General features: G+C 47.9%; 1 long non-coding RNA gene across 1 annotated transcript in view; it reads left to right on the top strand.

Moving 5' to 3' along the window:
• LOC137148334 (uncharacterized) overlaps positions 1 to 15,675 on the top strand; it is a 31,387-nt gene that overhangs the window by 247 nt on the left and 15,465 nt on the right. Inside the window, exon 2 of the long non-coding RNA XR_010918503.1 lies at positions 12,465 to 12,568. This is a non-coding gene — a long non-coding RNA (uncharacterized lncRNA). The remainder of the gene's footprint in view (positions 1 to 12,464; positions 12,569 to 15,675) is intronic.

Raw genomic sequence — 15,675 nt, forward strand, 5'->3', positions numbered from 1 at the left:
CCCCCCCCCCCCCCCCCCCCCCCCCCCCCCCCCCCCCCCCCCGCATTCCCCGGGGTGGGACCCATCGCTGCCCGGGTGGGGGCGGCTCCGGCTGGATCGAGCCGCGGCCCCTGCCCCGCCGGAGAGTGTGGGGCGCCCGGCTCGTGGTGCGCAGCTGAGCCCGGAGCTTCCCGCAGGGGCCGCGGCTTCTCCGACCCCCCAAACACAGGCCCGGGCCCGGCCTCCCTGGCTTAGCTGGGGGCGCTGCTCCCTCCCCCACAACTGTGCCCCCTCCCCAGACTCTCCACTGTATCCCCATCCTCCAGTCTGCCCCCACTCAGTCCCCCACTGCACCCCCCCCAGCTCCCCACTGCACCCCCAGACCCTCATCTACTGCCACTGAGCCCCCAGACTCTCCACTGCACCCCCCCAGCCTCCTGCTTGCCGCCACTCAGTCCCCCACTGCACCCCCAGATCCCCACCTTATCCCCAGCCTTCTGTCTACCCCCACTCCAGCCCTCTCTGTGGCCCCCCTGCGTGCCCAGCCCTCCCTCCATCCGCACCCTGCTGCTACCAATTTTGTGCAGCTCCCTGTGTGACGTCATGCAAATTAAGTCAAGCTAATTTGCATACTTGTCAATAGCCATATACTCTGGCGCATGGTCAGCACCGGCTCCATTCAAGCAGTGGCCAAGCGGGTGCTAGGTTGGGGTGACTGGGGGGAGAAGCTGGGAGGAGTCAGTGCCGGCCCAGAGAAGAAGGATGGGCCAGGGGTCAAGGTGCTGGCGTGGGAGACCCTCCCTCCCTCCTGGAGCAGGCTTTGGGGCGGCAGCACACTTGGAGGGAGGGACTTTCCTCTCCTGGCTCCCCCAGGGGGCCCAGCAGCCACACTCACAGCTGTTAGGCAGCTCTGGGGAGGGAGACCAAGAAGGAACTTTTGAAGTGCTGAGAGCGGTTAGCCATGCCCGGGGCTCTGAGGGTGGGATCCATAACTAGACTTAGGTGCTAAGAGCTTGTTTTAGGTGCCTAAGTCCCAGTTTAGGCTCCACGGTGATCCACAAAATCCGGTGAGGGCCTGAACTCACGCAATGCCTCTGTCAGGGTAAAAAGTCCCTCGGTGCCGAATGCCTACATTTTAGTGGTGGGCATGGGCCCTGCTGCTCCTGTGACCAGAGCACAAAGAGAATTAAAAAAAACCTCACCACAACCAGATCAACGCGACATCTCTGTGCCTGTGCTGCTCTCCCAAAGGAACACAGCGAAGAGACGGGAACGTGTTGTTGAAATTATTTCTTTAGTCGGAACCTACTTGTCTTGGCAACCGCACTCCCACGTCCAGTTTTTGATGGATAGGGTTGACGGCGATGTTGGCCAACCAGTAGCGCCCTGGACTATGACTCAGGAGACTTGGCTTCTATGTCTTGCTTTGCTACTGAGCTGCTGTGTGACTTTGCTCAGATCCATTCACCGCTCTTTCCCTCCCACGCTTTGCCGGTTTAGACTGTAAGCACGTCGGGGTGGGGACCGTCTCTGTGCTCGCTAACAGGGCCCTGATCTCTATTGAAGCCTCCACCAACGGCCATAATGCAATGACTAACGAAAGCTTTACCGCCAGAGTCACTCAGCCCAGTCCAGCCCTGGTGGACTGAGCGGAACTGCACCCATTTATACCAGGGCTGGGGCTGGCTCATCGCAAACCTCACTTTTGATACGTGAGTTCACTTTATAGTTTCTGTTCTCACTAGAAGTTGAGGCTCCTGACTTAAAGGCCAGACTGGCCTCTGGTTAGCCAAGAGGGAGATTCTGAAGACCTGAGTGCCCCCTTGTGACCAAAATGGACAACTGCACCTATCGATATCAAAATGTGACACATTACAAATCCTCAAAATAGAACTGATAAAAACCGAAACAGACCACCCCATTGTGAAGACCTCCCTCTGACTGGAATCTAAACATTCCCTTTCAACAAGCCATCCCTTTGGGTCCATAGCAGAGCTGGGAGATTTTGTACTGGAATCATAAAACAGGCAAAATTTGTTCGTTACACATTCAAAACTTGGGCCTGATTGCTAAATGGGGTCCCAAAAATTCAAGCTATTCTAGGAAACGTTTCAAATGGAACCGTGCAGATGTATGTAGGAAATGGTCTTTCGTTGCAGTAGGATTTCTGGCTGCTGGTACCATGGAGAAGAGGGATTGTGAGAGTGTCTGTGTATTTGGGATTACAGCAACTAAGAGCCAGGGAAAAGAGAGTTGGAAATTGGAAGAGTGGGAGGTAAGCTAGGGCATTGGTCAGCCTGGATTAGTGGTTTTGGGTGCTTATGTAGCAAGGCGGTGGCAGGAACAAATCCAGATCTGGATTCTAGTCCACTATGTTATCCTTCAAGAAAAGTAGGATGGAATCACTGGGCAACATATGCCAAAGTCGCCACGTATCCAGAGAGAACCTGGAAGGTCAGGCATGCAAAGCTCCAAATCCGTCTGCAACAACACACAGCAAAGGGCCTTTTCCTGAATTCCAGGATACAAAGCAGCTGCTCTCTGAGCAAACTCCTCTGTGAGGGTTCAGTGGGAGAGACTGTCCCTGCCCCAGCTCCTTTACACCGCTGTTTTGGTGCACAGGGATGGTAGACGCGCCACATTGGCCAAAGAGAGTGCCCCCCAGTAGCACAGGAGCAGTGTCAAGCTGGGATAGGGGTTATTGAGCTCTTGACAATCTCGCCCTTAACATGCACAATTGGGCCAGATTTTCACAAGAATTCAGCACCCACCAGGCACCCAAGCACTGGGCCCTGTTGTGAAAAATCCAGCCGCTCCCATGGGTGCCCACTTGTGTTTCTTCTGTGAAAAATACCATTTTCGTGTGTCCTTAGGGCTGCAGGCCACTAGGTGTCAGAAGGAGCCCAGAAATCCACAGTCCCCACTGTGTTGAACCGGCGGGTTGTATTCACTGCAGGATCCATGAAGAGAAGGGGATGAAAAAAACCAAGAGACTAGGTTGTCCTTGGGAGGTGCCAGGGACTTTGGCTTTTTCTAGACTAGACGCATTGTCCGTGTTTGCAAGGTGTAACAGACAGCGGTACGGGCGATGGGGCGAGGAGACCTGCCTTCTAGCCTCCATTCTGCCTCTTACTCTCTGTGTAACCGTGGACGGGGCTCTTGCCTGTTCTGTGTATTAGTGTCTCCATCTCCAGCCTGGGAATTGTAGCGCTCAGCAGGCTGTGGGGCTTGACCAGTGAGTGTCTGTAAAGTGGCTGGTGGAAGCGTGACTAGCCTTCGCTTACAGAAAAATGAAGCCTCCTGCTAAGCTCAGACATCCCACCCCTCTAACATGCCTTTATGTCCAGTCTCCTGCTCAACCTACCAGCCAATTCCATGTGCCGTGTAATGAAATTGCATGTGACAGGCATTTAAATACTCATTAACACACAGGCACGTGCTACAGGGGATGGGCTCCAAGCAAGAATGTTGGTGCTTTGCAGTTAAAAGTACCCCCTAGGAATAGGTCTGCTAAGTAGAGTGAGGTGGGAAGCTCAACTGAGTATTCCCCCGACCCCTCCTAAAACAACGCCACCCCCACTCTCCTCGGTAGTGTAGATCTACGCAGGTAGATGGTTGACCCCCATGGAGCCCCGGTGAGTTCACTGGGACTTCACACAGGGGCAGCCGCCCGCTCACATAGATCACCAAGCAGGATCAGGGACCAACGGCCTGCATTTCCCAAGCAGTTCAATCTGATGTGGGTGTCGGCATCAATTCCTCTCCTAAACTGTTGTGCAGTGGCCACTTTCCGAAATGGGACCCTACCCTCTCCCAGTGGCACAGTGGATCAAGATCCAGCATTAAGATTAGTGCTGGGCAAAAGGAACAAGCTTTTCCCCTATCCCCCCTCGAAATAAAACATTGCAGGAACGTTTCACTGAAGTCCCAATAGAACACAGGCAGATTTCTGAGGAAAACCGTCAAAAACCTGCCTTGTTTTCTGCCAGTTCACTTGTCTGGCTCCTCGGCAGCTGCAGCTCCCATGGGCCATGGCTCCCAGACAGCCCACCTTATAGTCAGGGACCTGAGAGCTCCCAAATCCTAATGAAATCAAATTTAGAAATATCAAAATCCTCTATGAAACAGGGGAGAGTTAGGCACCTAAATTCCTTGGATAATCTGAATTTGAATGATTTGCCCCATGTTTCACAGAAAGGCAGTGTCAGAGCAGAGACCTGGCTAGCACCCTGACCACTGGACCACCCTTCCTCTCACAAGAGCCCTTTAAAAAAACCTGGACTCACACTCAACATAACTACTCTTGGTTTTTACACTTTTCACGCCTGGTTACCAAGTTTTCGAATCCAGCTCCCACAGAACCAGCCTATGCTACAGAGACCAAAAAGCAGCTCAGGGCCTGATTCTCCATTGCCCTGCACCATCTACAGTCCTTTACACTAGTGAACACTGAGTGCGACATGGATGTAAAAAGCTACCACATCCAAAGGGCAGTTTTTTACGGCCACTTTGCCCTATGCATGTGACCAACAGGCAAGGTGCAGAGCAACAATCTGCCCATGAGTACTGTATATTTCTTTTTACATAATAACTGATCCACATAATGGCAAAGTTTACTTGGTGATACTTCAACCAGCAGTGAGACAAAACTGGGCACTAAATTCCTCTTGCCAGTGGTGAATGTGTGACACATTTCTGTTTCACGGCGGGGAGGGGATTCTCTACACAGATTTGGTATCATTATGACTATATTGGTTTAACCACTGATCTAGGTAAAGCAATACAGCTCCCGAATGTTAAATTTATTGCGATAAGCTATACCGATATCAGCATCTTTTTTCGGACACAAATACATCCACCCTAGAGGGCTGCATCACTTTAACTATACCTGTTGCTAAACCAATCTAGCTGCAGCGGGACCAACCTTATAGGCAGACAAACCCTGGTTGAAAATTGCCACTGGCTGAACTTTATCACTAGGCAGGAGCCAGAGTTTATTCCTTTATCGTGAGTTTCAGTGCCCAAAACCAAGTGCAAGTCTGACAATCAGTAAATCATGCTAATCCCTCTTTTCCCCTAGAGTCTCAGGAAAAACAATACCTGTAGCATGATTGCAATCAAGGTCCAGAGTGTAACCTGCCATCAGCCCACATCCCATGATGAAGACTGATTAATAGACATATTATTGGGAAATCATTTATTAGTACTAATCAGCTAGATAAAGCCACCATAAATTATAAACGAGTACTAGGTGCAGAACTGCATGTTGCTGACTAAACATCTACCCAGGTTCGAAGTGTAGAGATGGTTTAATGGACTGGGAGCTGGTGGGCACAAGCGGGGGAAAAGATTTTTCCAGGAGGCTGAGTTGTATCCCAGGGTAATGAATCAGCTCTCAGACCTGGAATACCGTGATCTACAGAAGACAGAGAGTCACCTCCCCTCTCCAGCCTGAGCCCATAGCTTCCTGGCAGCGGACCCCATGGGGATTGACTGTGAGGACAAGGATTAGGACAGCGTTAAGGAGAATGGATGGGAAGGAACTCACTTAAGGCAATGGGTGGGACTGCTCAGTTATCTCCCCCATTGTGTCTTTGCTGATTAGCCCCTGTCCCTGGGTACAGGACTTTGCCGTGAACAGGGCCCAGTCTCCGCTGAGTTCCTGTAGTCCCTATTGCTCTGAGCTCTCCAGGCTGCTTTGCTGTTTGTTTCTGGTCTCCTGTGAAACGCTGTACAGCGCAGCGGTGGGGCTTGCTTTTCCTAGTGTAGCTGATCAAAAAAGGGCCCTTGGTGCCCAAAGAAAGTCCTGGTTGGGACAGAGCAGGCAGGAGGCATCACTGCTTGAAGACTCAGGCTCAGAGCCGCAAAGGTATTTAGGTGCCTAACTCCCTTTGAAATCAGATGTTAGGTCCAGCCAAGGTATTTAGGTGCCTGAGTGACTTCCCGGTTGCTAAAGAGGCAGAGCCTTGGCGCGCAGCTGGAGAAGCAGCCGGGCCAGAGAGATGTGCTGGGTCTAACCATCTTTAAGGATCTGAGCCGCTGTGGCTTGTCCAGAGTCACACAGGGAATCTAGCAGATCTAGCTCTCCTGAGGCCAACCTCGTGGCCTTAGCTACAAAATCCTCCTTCCTCTCTGGCTTTTGGAGCAGGAGGTTCTGTGCGCTGGCCCTGAGGTGGCCGTGCTGCTGAGCAGTTCTACCATGTGCTTTTTACAGCAGCTCAGCATTCAGGGCAGTTGCCCCTTTAGACTTAAGCTCCCATAAATGCTTTTCATTTGCAATTTGCAGCCTGTCTGAGACCTTGGCATTGCACCAGCCCCCTGGATTGGAAAGGACTCAGGGGATCTTCAGCAGGAGAGAGGAGGCCAAGTTCTACGCTGTGCGCTCCCCCTGAGTCAGGAAATGGGCCCAAAGTTTCCCCACCTCCAGGTCACCAGTTTGCATCAGCCCAGGTCAGCAATGACCCAGAATAGTTACCCTCCTACTTGCTAGCACATGTTGACTGCTGGAGAGATTTCCCCATGGCTAATTCAGAGTGTAGAGTAGGGCTGTTGCATGTTTAATCAATAAGGCTTTTCATTGCATGGGACGGGCACGTACTGTAACAGCACATATGATGAATGGATTTCCCGCTCTCAGAGGTTTAGTCCATTGTCTATTTTGGGCTTATGGGAAGCTCTTATTCATTAGCCTCTCCCAGACGTCATACCTTCCCCCAGCACTTGGGTCATGAGAGCCGCAGAGGCAGAGATGCACACGCCACTAGTGGTCGTCCTGTTGGCTGTGGCTCAGCCTGCCTGGTCTGTCGTGTTTGGAATTAGATGGGGGTTGCGGCACCTGAACGTGTTTGGAAAGACGATGCTGTACCCGTTTGCTATGTTGATCTTCTATAATTAAGTGAAAATGAGCAAAGAAATGGAAAATAGCTACCAGGTGCATCCTCGCTTGAGTCATGGCAGGCCTGTCCCTTATGGTGCTATGCCCAGCGTCTTGCTTAAGTCTAATCTTCCAGCCCTTCCCCTATTCCACAGCCCAAGAGATCTCACAGACTAGAAGCTTTTGTTAATGCTGACCCTACATTTCCCTTTGAGTTTCACTCCCTTGCCCCTACTTCTACGCCCTAGCCCATATTAAATTCTTCTCCCTTCTTGATATTTACACACTGGCAGATCAGTACACTCATACCAGCGATTGGAGAGGAAAGGATGCTCTCCCCTCACTCTGGGGCACTCAGTCCTGCACTGCGTTCACCTGGTGGTGGAGAGGAGTCAGTCACTGCACATTTTGATTGGCACTGCCAGAGATTGGAGCGTCCAATGCAAGAGGGATGAGAGCAGTAAACATCCGTACCTTGTTTATGACAGCAATGCTTGGTCACAAGATACCAGTATAAACAGTGCTATGTTCAGACGCTGCTTCCGCCCCTGAGCGTTTGCATCTGTCACTGCGGATCGATGAAAGGAAACATTCCAGAAGTGGCTCACATTCACAGGGAAGGGGCTAGTTAAAGTGCAGCACAAGCCTGTGGCAGATCCAGTTTTGGAAGAAGAGCTCGGCAATGGGATAAGGAGAGGTCAGTTTGGTTGCTTCAAATTAGAGATTGGCCAGAATTCCACAACATGAATTCTGGATCCAAATCCAAATCCTGTTCTTTGAGTTGCTCGGCTCATATTCAGAGCAGGTTCATAGAAACCTAGAGCCAGTGCTTGGTTGTTCTGGACTGTGCTGAATGAGCTGCTGGTCTTTGTCTCGTCCAGAAGATGTGTTGCTGTAAAGGCAGACCCCAGTCCCTGGGTGTCAGTCCATGCAGAGATGCTATTGACTGAATGAGCCAAACAAACACTCATGAAGAGCTCTCCCCTCTTTCTAGAAGGAGGGTTCTCCATGGCTGGGCTGAGGCCCGTTGATGTGAAGTTGTCACTGCTGTTGCTCTGGTTGCTGGTGTACCTGCCTGTTGGATTTCAGTGTTCAGGGCTCTCAATCCAGCATATTTGGAGAGAGGCAGGGTAGTCTAGTGGACTGGGGCTGGACTGGAACTCTAGAGACCTGCCTGGCTGTGCATCTGCTGACACTTTCCCCTCTCACCATTTATCTGTTTTTTCAGTTTGGATGATAAGCTCTTTGGGGCACATGTTTGTTCAGTATCCAGCACATAGGGGCCCAGATCTTGTTTGGAGCCTCAACACAATACAGATAACAACCACCTTTCTCAACCCTAAATTACACACACAGTAGTAACAGAACAGCTGTGTGCCTAGATAATCAAAGACCGAAACACACAGAAATTGCCATTATGCAGGCATGTGAATATAAATTACTAAAACAGACACAAGTTAATTTATCTCAGCATGAGCAGGATGTGTTTCTTGGCATCCGCTTAGATCTGGCAGACAACACAGGGCGCGGCCGTATTTCATTGAGGGAAATGAATTAGCTGTGCAGCAGCTATTGCCATTTGAAAACATTTGAGGGTGTCTATTTCACCATATTCTCTTCTAACTTCGCAAGACACAAAATCCCAACTGAGAAACCAAGCGCGCTCCTCATCACCACTCCGTTTCATGGTAGGTGGCAGGTTGAACACAAAGCCAGTAGACTTAGCCAAGTAGAAGCAGCACCAGCAGGAGAGATTTTATTTCAAAGCTTTGAAATATTTTGTTCATGTGCCAGGAACTCCAACACAACTTGTAAGATTTTCTTTAACGTTTCAAAACAATAGAAAACAACACAAATTCACATTTGAGCAGCCAGGATGAAGTAGGAAAAGAGGAAGGCTGGTCTAGTGGTTTAGACACTGGTGCTGGAAACCTACATTCAGTTCTGGCTTTCCCATAAACTCCCAGTGGGTTTCTGGGCAAGTCACAGCATTTATCTGTGCCTCAGTTTCCCCAATCTGCAACATGGCAATATTAATACCTCCTCATCTATTTAGTTTATAAGTTATTCGGACCAGGGGCTAGCTCTCACTCCAGATTTTCAAAAGATAGCAGTTCCCATTTAGACACCAAAATAAGTCCGTGGACTTTCCAAAGAGTTGTGCATAGTGGGTACTGAGCACTTTTCAAAATCTGGCCTGTATTTAGGAACCTAAATGGGAACTGAGCTTTTGAAAAATCTGGCTTCACCTGAAAGCAGTGTTTAATGCAATGTGGCCCTAATTTCCTCTGGGGACTCTAATGACTATTGTAAGACAAATAATAATAATAATAAGATGGAGCAATTTTGTCCCAAAATGTAATTTATTTTTAAAAAGTTACATGCTCCCGACAATGCATTTTTAGGGCCAGTCTTTGAAGCCGTGTTTGTATCTGAGGACAGAATTTGGTAATGTTTTCAGGACTGAAGCCCCAGAATGATACATAGAGTGAGCTTTGTATAGATAAGCTAACACAGAATTGTCACTTCTTAGTAACAGATCCTTCAACACAGGAAGTCTTGTCTAGCAATCTCTTTGTAACTAGGAATGAAGAGTGATTCGCAAATGGCTCTTTAATTAAAGAGGTTTGCCATTGGCATAATGATTTTATTAAATCTACCTTGGCTTTTGATGCATCTCTGCCAGGCAATAATGAAATTCTCACTGCACTGCCTCTGATGAGCGATGAGTCAATTCAGAGTGAGATCTCGCTTCTCACTAGTCACTCATCAGCCTGTCTCTCCAAAACTGTTGACAGCATCTGAGCTGACGCTAATTCTGGGAGCTGCTGAAGCGGGAGGATGAATCAGAAAGCAGTGGGCAGAAGCAAGGTCAGGACCCTAGTTGCTGAGCGTTCCAAACCAAACCATTTGCAGCGAGAAGCTGCCCTCATGCTGTGGAAGGAGATGTACTGCCGCAGTAGCTGGGCTGATCCTATGTTAGAAGTGTAAACTGGGTGGAAAAAGAAGGGGAAAACTCCTCATCTTGAACTGGTCCCAGTAAACTGCAGCAGAAAGTTCATGAAAACTCAAGCACAGCTGGGAATTGGAGTCCAATTCGCTACAAGGCTGTCCCAGACAAACCACCATTGAGAACCTCAGCTGGTCGGGGGCCTTCAGAAGGGAAAAGCAGGAGCGAGGTCAGATGAGGAGACCGAGGAGATTTAGAGTATTGGAGCAGGGCGGCAGTGCAGTTCAGACGACCAAACTCTGATATGGGACTTAGGAGACTGGGGAACATCTAACACTGCAGTAAAAACCCCGTAGCACCGCTTTTCAGAGTCTGGCTCCAGCCAGGGTCATGCTGTGCGTCTTTTATTGCAATGTGGACATACCCCTAGGTTCTATTCCTGGTTCTGGTACTGACTCAGTGATTGACCTTGGTCAATTCACTTCACTGCTCTGTTTCCCTATTTGTGAAATAAGGGTATTTGTGGCAGTTTGGGAACTATGTCAGGGTCAACTCATGAATTCCATTTGTTTTGGGAATGCCATCTGTGATTGTAACCTTCACTGGGAATCAGAGGCTCTATTTTGTAGGAAAGTCTTGATACCTAGTGTACAGACTACGGGGTAGGTCTACACTACAATGGAAGCCCAGAGTTAGTGGTTCTCGAGTCTGCAAACCCTGGGTTTGAAAGCTGAGGGCTTGAGCCTCCACACTGCCTATTGACCCCACACCATGACACCCGTGTCCACACTGCAGTACGCAGACCTGAGTCCAAGCAACCATACCTCAGACTTCCTGGAGTCCTCCCAAAACGTGGCTGCTCCAGCCCTTTGTTTGTGGTGCAGTGTGGGAAAACTTGACTGTCCATGCCGCCCGTTATAGGAAGTTGTTGCAGCCCACCAAGTTCCCAATCGATCCTGCCTCACCATCTCGTGGGTCTCAGTACTCCCAGCAACCAGAGCCAGCAACGCGGAGGAGTCACCCTTTGAAGAGCTTCTCTTGCTTGGCGCTTTCACTTCTGTTTCAGGAAACAGGCACAGTTTCCTTGAGATGCTGGTGGACGTTGTGGTGGTGTTTTCTGACCCACCGAAGGTACCTGACAGAGCAGGGGGTCAGGAGAGGAGGATACAAACCCTGGAAGACTTGAACTGGCTGATGCTGCTTGTGATTCTCCGTTTAGCTACTGATGGCCCCTATTGGCCACTTCTAGAGCAGGGCCACGAGCCCAGACTGGTGGGACCACGTCATCCTGCAGAGTTGGGATGACCAGGAGAGGGCCAAGAACTTTCACATAAAGAAAACTCACATTTCTGGAGCTCTGTGAGCAGCTTGCTCCAACCCTCCAGCGTTGCGACACACACGAGGGCAGCCATAATCGATTCAGAAGTGGGTTGCTATAACCACCTGGAAGCTGGCTACCCCAGACTGCACTAGAGGTGTCTCTTGCCTTGGCTTATGAAGCCACATCCTGCTCACAGAGGACCTGGCAAAAGAAGGTTCAGTTGCCCTCCCAGCAGGCGGGGAATGCCGGATGAATGTGCATTTGGCAGACTGAAATCCCGCCGGTGCTGTCTACAGACCCGTTTGGATTCCAGCGTCATCCAGGCTGTCCACGTTATCGTGGCTTGCTGTATTCTTCATAATCATCGTGAAGCCAAAGGTGAGCCAAGTGCCCCTGTGGATTGCTGAACCGGCATCCGCAACGAGAAAGGTGCCCTGATTACAGCTGAGGCAGGATGCCGTGATAGGGTGCTTTTCTGGGTAGGTTGAGGGAATGTGCCAACGCCATGGTACTGGTGAACACTCCAGTGCTGACGTTTCTCGTCCGACCCTTTGTACACCTTCTCAGTAAAGATTTAATAACTCATGTCACTTGCTACAAATAGTGTCTGTTACAATATAACGTGTTTTTATTTTATGGAGCTGCTTACCGTGAACGTGGAAGAATAGTCAGCAGGAGGGCTAACTAAAATTAGAGAGACGCACCCCCTTAGACTGCAAGTACCAGCTAGTCTTGTCCTGGGGTGGGTTGGCCCAGGGATTACATTCTTTTACAGATGGGCAAGAGGCAGAGCCAACAGTTGTGGGCACAGTGATGGGACCTCCTATACAGAGATGTCATGATGCAAACTGGACATGCAGATGCTATTGGACAGGGCCCAGTACTGTTAACTGTATCTCCTATGTTTTGGTGGACGGGGGTGTGGCCCAGGTGATAGGGTGTTGGACAAGGGCTCAGGAGACTTGGATTCTAGTCCCAGCTCCGGTGCTGAGCTGATCTTGGACCTCTTGGTGCCTCTGTTTCTCTCTCTGTCAAATAGGGGTAATGTTACTATCAGGCTTTGAGAGTGAGGGAGGGAAAGTCTTATATAAAGAACTAGGCATTGCTGTTTCTGTGCAATCAGAGCCTCCACTCATGCAAATATAAGACAGGTCCAGTGACTAGGAGCAGAGTAGAAAAAGACTTGCCCATTTCTGGCTAGCAGAGGTGTCGTGTCGTCCGTCCCCCCCCCCGAGTCTGCAGCCAGCAAGATGGTCAGAGAGCCCAGTTTAGACAATAGCACTGCTGTTCTCCTGAAGGGCGTTTTGTGGCCACAGAGTAATAACCTGTTTTCATCCTAGGATCAGCAAATGCTTTACAAACAACCACCCTGAATCCTCTCAAATCGCCCAGCAGGTCCGGTTACCATCCTTGTTTCACAGAAAGGAGAAGCGGCTCCACCAAGGTAATGCATGGAGTTAGTAGCAGAGTCATTAAGAGAAGTTATGACTTCATCACTGGAGCGTGTTCCCTCTCCTTGTTAAATTGGCCCACAAGAAATGCAGTCGTGTACCCTTGGGACCCCTCTATCCTGGGACCCCTAAACGCTAACTACATGGGGATCCCTCGCTGCAGCTCTCCCCATTTAGGAGACCATGATTGTCCTGACAATACTAGTGTATACGGGGCATGTAATCTCACATACCTGTAAAGGGAATTGGGGAAAATAACAGAATTCTCTGCTTTGTCCAGGAGGCTGCATTTAAATGAGTAGAGAGTCCTTTTTTTTTAATTGTTGGCAGTTATTGATTCCAGTATGTGTTTTAGCAGGGAACACAACCTCATTAGGAAGGTTCAAAGATAATATACATGCAGCTAATGCAAGTATTTAATCTTTTTCTAAACAGGACTGAGGTTCCATTTATGGAGGTTTTAACAGCCACTCGGATAAGCAACCGCACTGTTGTGCACGGGGTTTCAAGCAGATGGTCATTGCTTTGGCACCACTCATGTTTATTAGCCTTAGGGGTAGTTTTTTTTTTTTTTTAAATGAACTTTGTCACATTTTATAGGCTCATAAAACCAATAGCTGTTGGAAGAGCTCCACAGGCTTTCCCCACCCCCACTCAACACTGACTGAACTTTTCCACTTGCTAAGCTTTATTTAGTCATCACAGAAGTTTGCCGTCACTGCAGGGCTTAGAGAGAACATAAGAATGGCCTTACAGGGTCAGACAATGGTCCATCTAAACCAATATCCTGTCTTATGACAGTGGCCAACGCCAGGTGCTTCAGAGGGAATGAATAGAACAAGTAATCATCAAGTGATCCATCCCGTTGGCCATTCCCAGCCTGCATTCCCAGCTCATTCCCAAACAGCAATCCCTGCCTATACTGGTTAATATCCATTGATCCTCCATGAACTTATCTAGGTTTTTTTTTAAATCCCGTTATAGTCTTGGCCTTCAGAACATCCTCTAGCAAGGAGTTCCACAGGTTGAATGTGTGTTGTATGAAGAAATACTTTCTTATATTCATTTTAAACCTGCTGCCTATTAATTTCATTTGGTGACCCCTAGTTTTTGTGTTATGAGAAGGAGTAAATAACACTTCCTTATTTACCTTTTCCACACCAGTCATGATTGTATAGACCTTATCATAGCTCCCCCACCTCCCTTTAGTCGTCCCTTTTCCAAGCTGAAAAGTCCCAATCTTATTACTTTCTCCTCATATGGAAGCTTTTCCATACCCCTAACTGTTTTAGTTACCCTTTTCTGCATCTTTTCCAATTCCAATACCTTTTTTGAGCTACGACCAGATCTGCACGCAGTATTCAAGATGTGCGCCGACCATGGATTTATAAAGAGGCAATATGATATTTTCTGTCTTATCTATCCCTTTCCTAATAATTCCCAACATTCTGTTAGCTTTTTTGACTGCCACTGCACATTGAGTGGATGTTTTCAGAGAACTATCCACAGTAACTCCAAGGTCTCTTTCTTGAGTGGTAACAGCTAATTTAGACCCCATCATTTTATATGTATGATCGGGATTATATTTTCCAATGTACATTACTTTGCATTTATCAACATTGAATTTCATCTGCCATTTTATTGCCCAGTCACAGTTTTGAGAGATCATCTTGTAACTCTTTTCAGTCTGCTTTGGACTTAGCTATTTTGAGTAGTTTTGCATCATCTGAAAATTTTGCCACCTCACTGTTTACCCCTTTTCCCAGATCATTTATGAATATGTTGAACAGTACTGGTCCCGGTACAGACCCCTGGGGTACACCACTATTTACCTCTCTCCATTTTGAAAACTGACCATTTATTCCTACCCTTTGTTTCCTATCATTAACCAGTTACTGATCCAGGAGAAGACCTTCTTTCTTATCCCATGATCACTTATTTTGCTTAAAATCCTTTGGTGAGAGACCTGGACAAGGGCTTTCTGAAAATTTAAAGTACACTATATTCACTGGATCATCAACACATGTTTGTTGACCCCTTTAAAGAATTCTAGTAGATCAATGAGGCATGATTTCCCTTTACAAAAACCATGTAGACTCTTCCCCAACAAACTGTATTCATCTGTGTGTCTGATAATTCTGTTCCTTACTATAGTTTCAATTAATTTGCCTGGTACTGAAGTTAAGTTTACTGGCCTATAATTGCCAGGATCGCCTCTGGAGCCTTTTAAAAAAAATTAGCATTACATTAGCTATCCTCCAGTCATCTGATACAGAAGCTGATTTAAATGGTAGGTTACATACCACAGTTAGTAGTTCTGTAATTTCACATTTGAGTTTCTTCAGAACTGTTGGGTGGATACCATCTGGTCCTGGTGACTTACTGCTCTTTAATTTATAATTTGTTCCAAAACCTCCTCTAATGACACCTCAATCTGGGACAGTTCCTCAGATTGGTCACCTAAAAAGAATGGCTTAAGTTTGGGAATCTCCCTCACATCCTCAGCCATGAAGACTGATGCAAAGAATTCATTTAGTTTCTCCGCAATAGCCTTATCTTCCTGGAGTGCTCCTTTAGCATCTCGATTCTCCAGTGGCCCCACTGGTTGTTTAGCAAGTACATCCTGCTTCTGATGTACTTAAATAAATTTTGTTGTTACTTTTTGAGTCTCTGGCTAGCTGTTCTTCACATTCTTTTTTGGCCTTCCTAATTATATTTTTACCCTTCATTTGCCAGAGTTTATGCTCCTTTCTATTTTCCTCAATAGGATTTAACTTCCACTTTTTAAAGGATGCCTTTTTGCCTCTAACTGCTTCTTTTACTTCGTTGTTTTACCACAGTGGCACTGTTTTTTAATTTGGGGTATACATTTAAATTGAGCCTCTACTATGGTGCTTTTAAAAAGTTTCCATGCAGCTTGCAGGGATTTCATTTTTGACACTCTACCTTTTGATTTCTGTTTAACTTCTTCATTTTTGTGTAGTTCCCCTTTCTGAAATTAAATGCTACTGGGGTGGGCAGCTTTGGTGTCCACCCCTCACAGTCCTGTTAAATTTTATTATGTTATGGTCACCATTACCAAGCAGTTCAGCTATATGCA

This window comes from Emydura macquarii, unplaced genomic scaffold (assembly GCF_026122565.2).
Source record: "Emydura macquarii macquarii isolate MOO-44397 ecotype Brisbane River unplaced genomic scaffold, CSIRO-AGI_Emac_v2 contig_629, whole genome shotgun sequence".
NCBI classification, from domain to species: domain Eukaryota; kingdom Metazoa; phylum Chordata; order Testudines; family Chelidae; genus Emydura; species Emydura macquarii.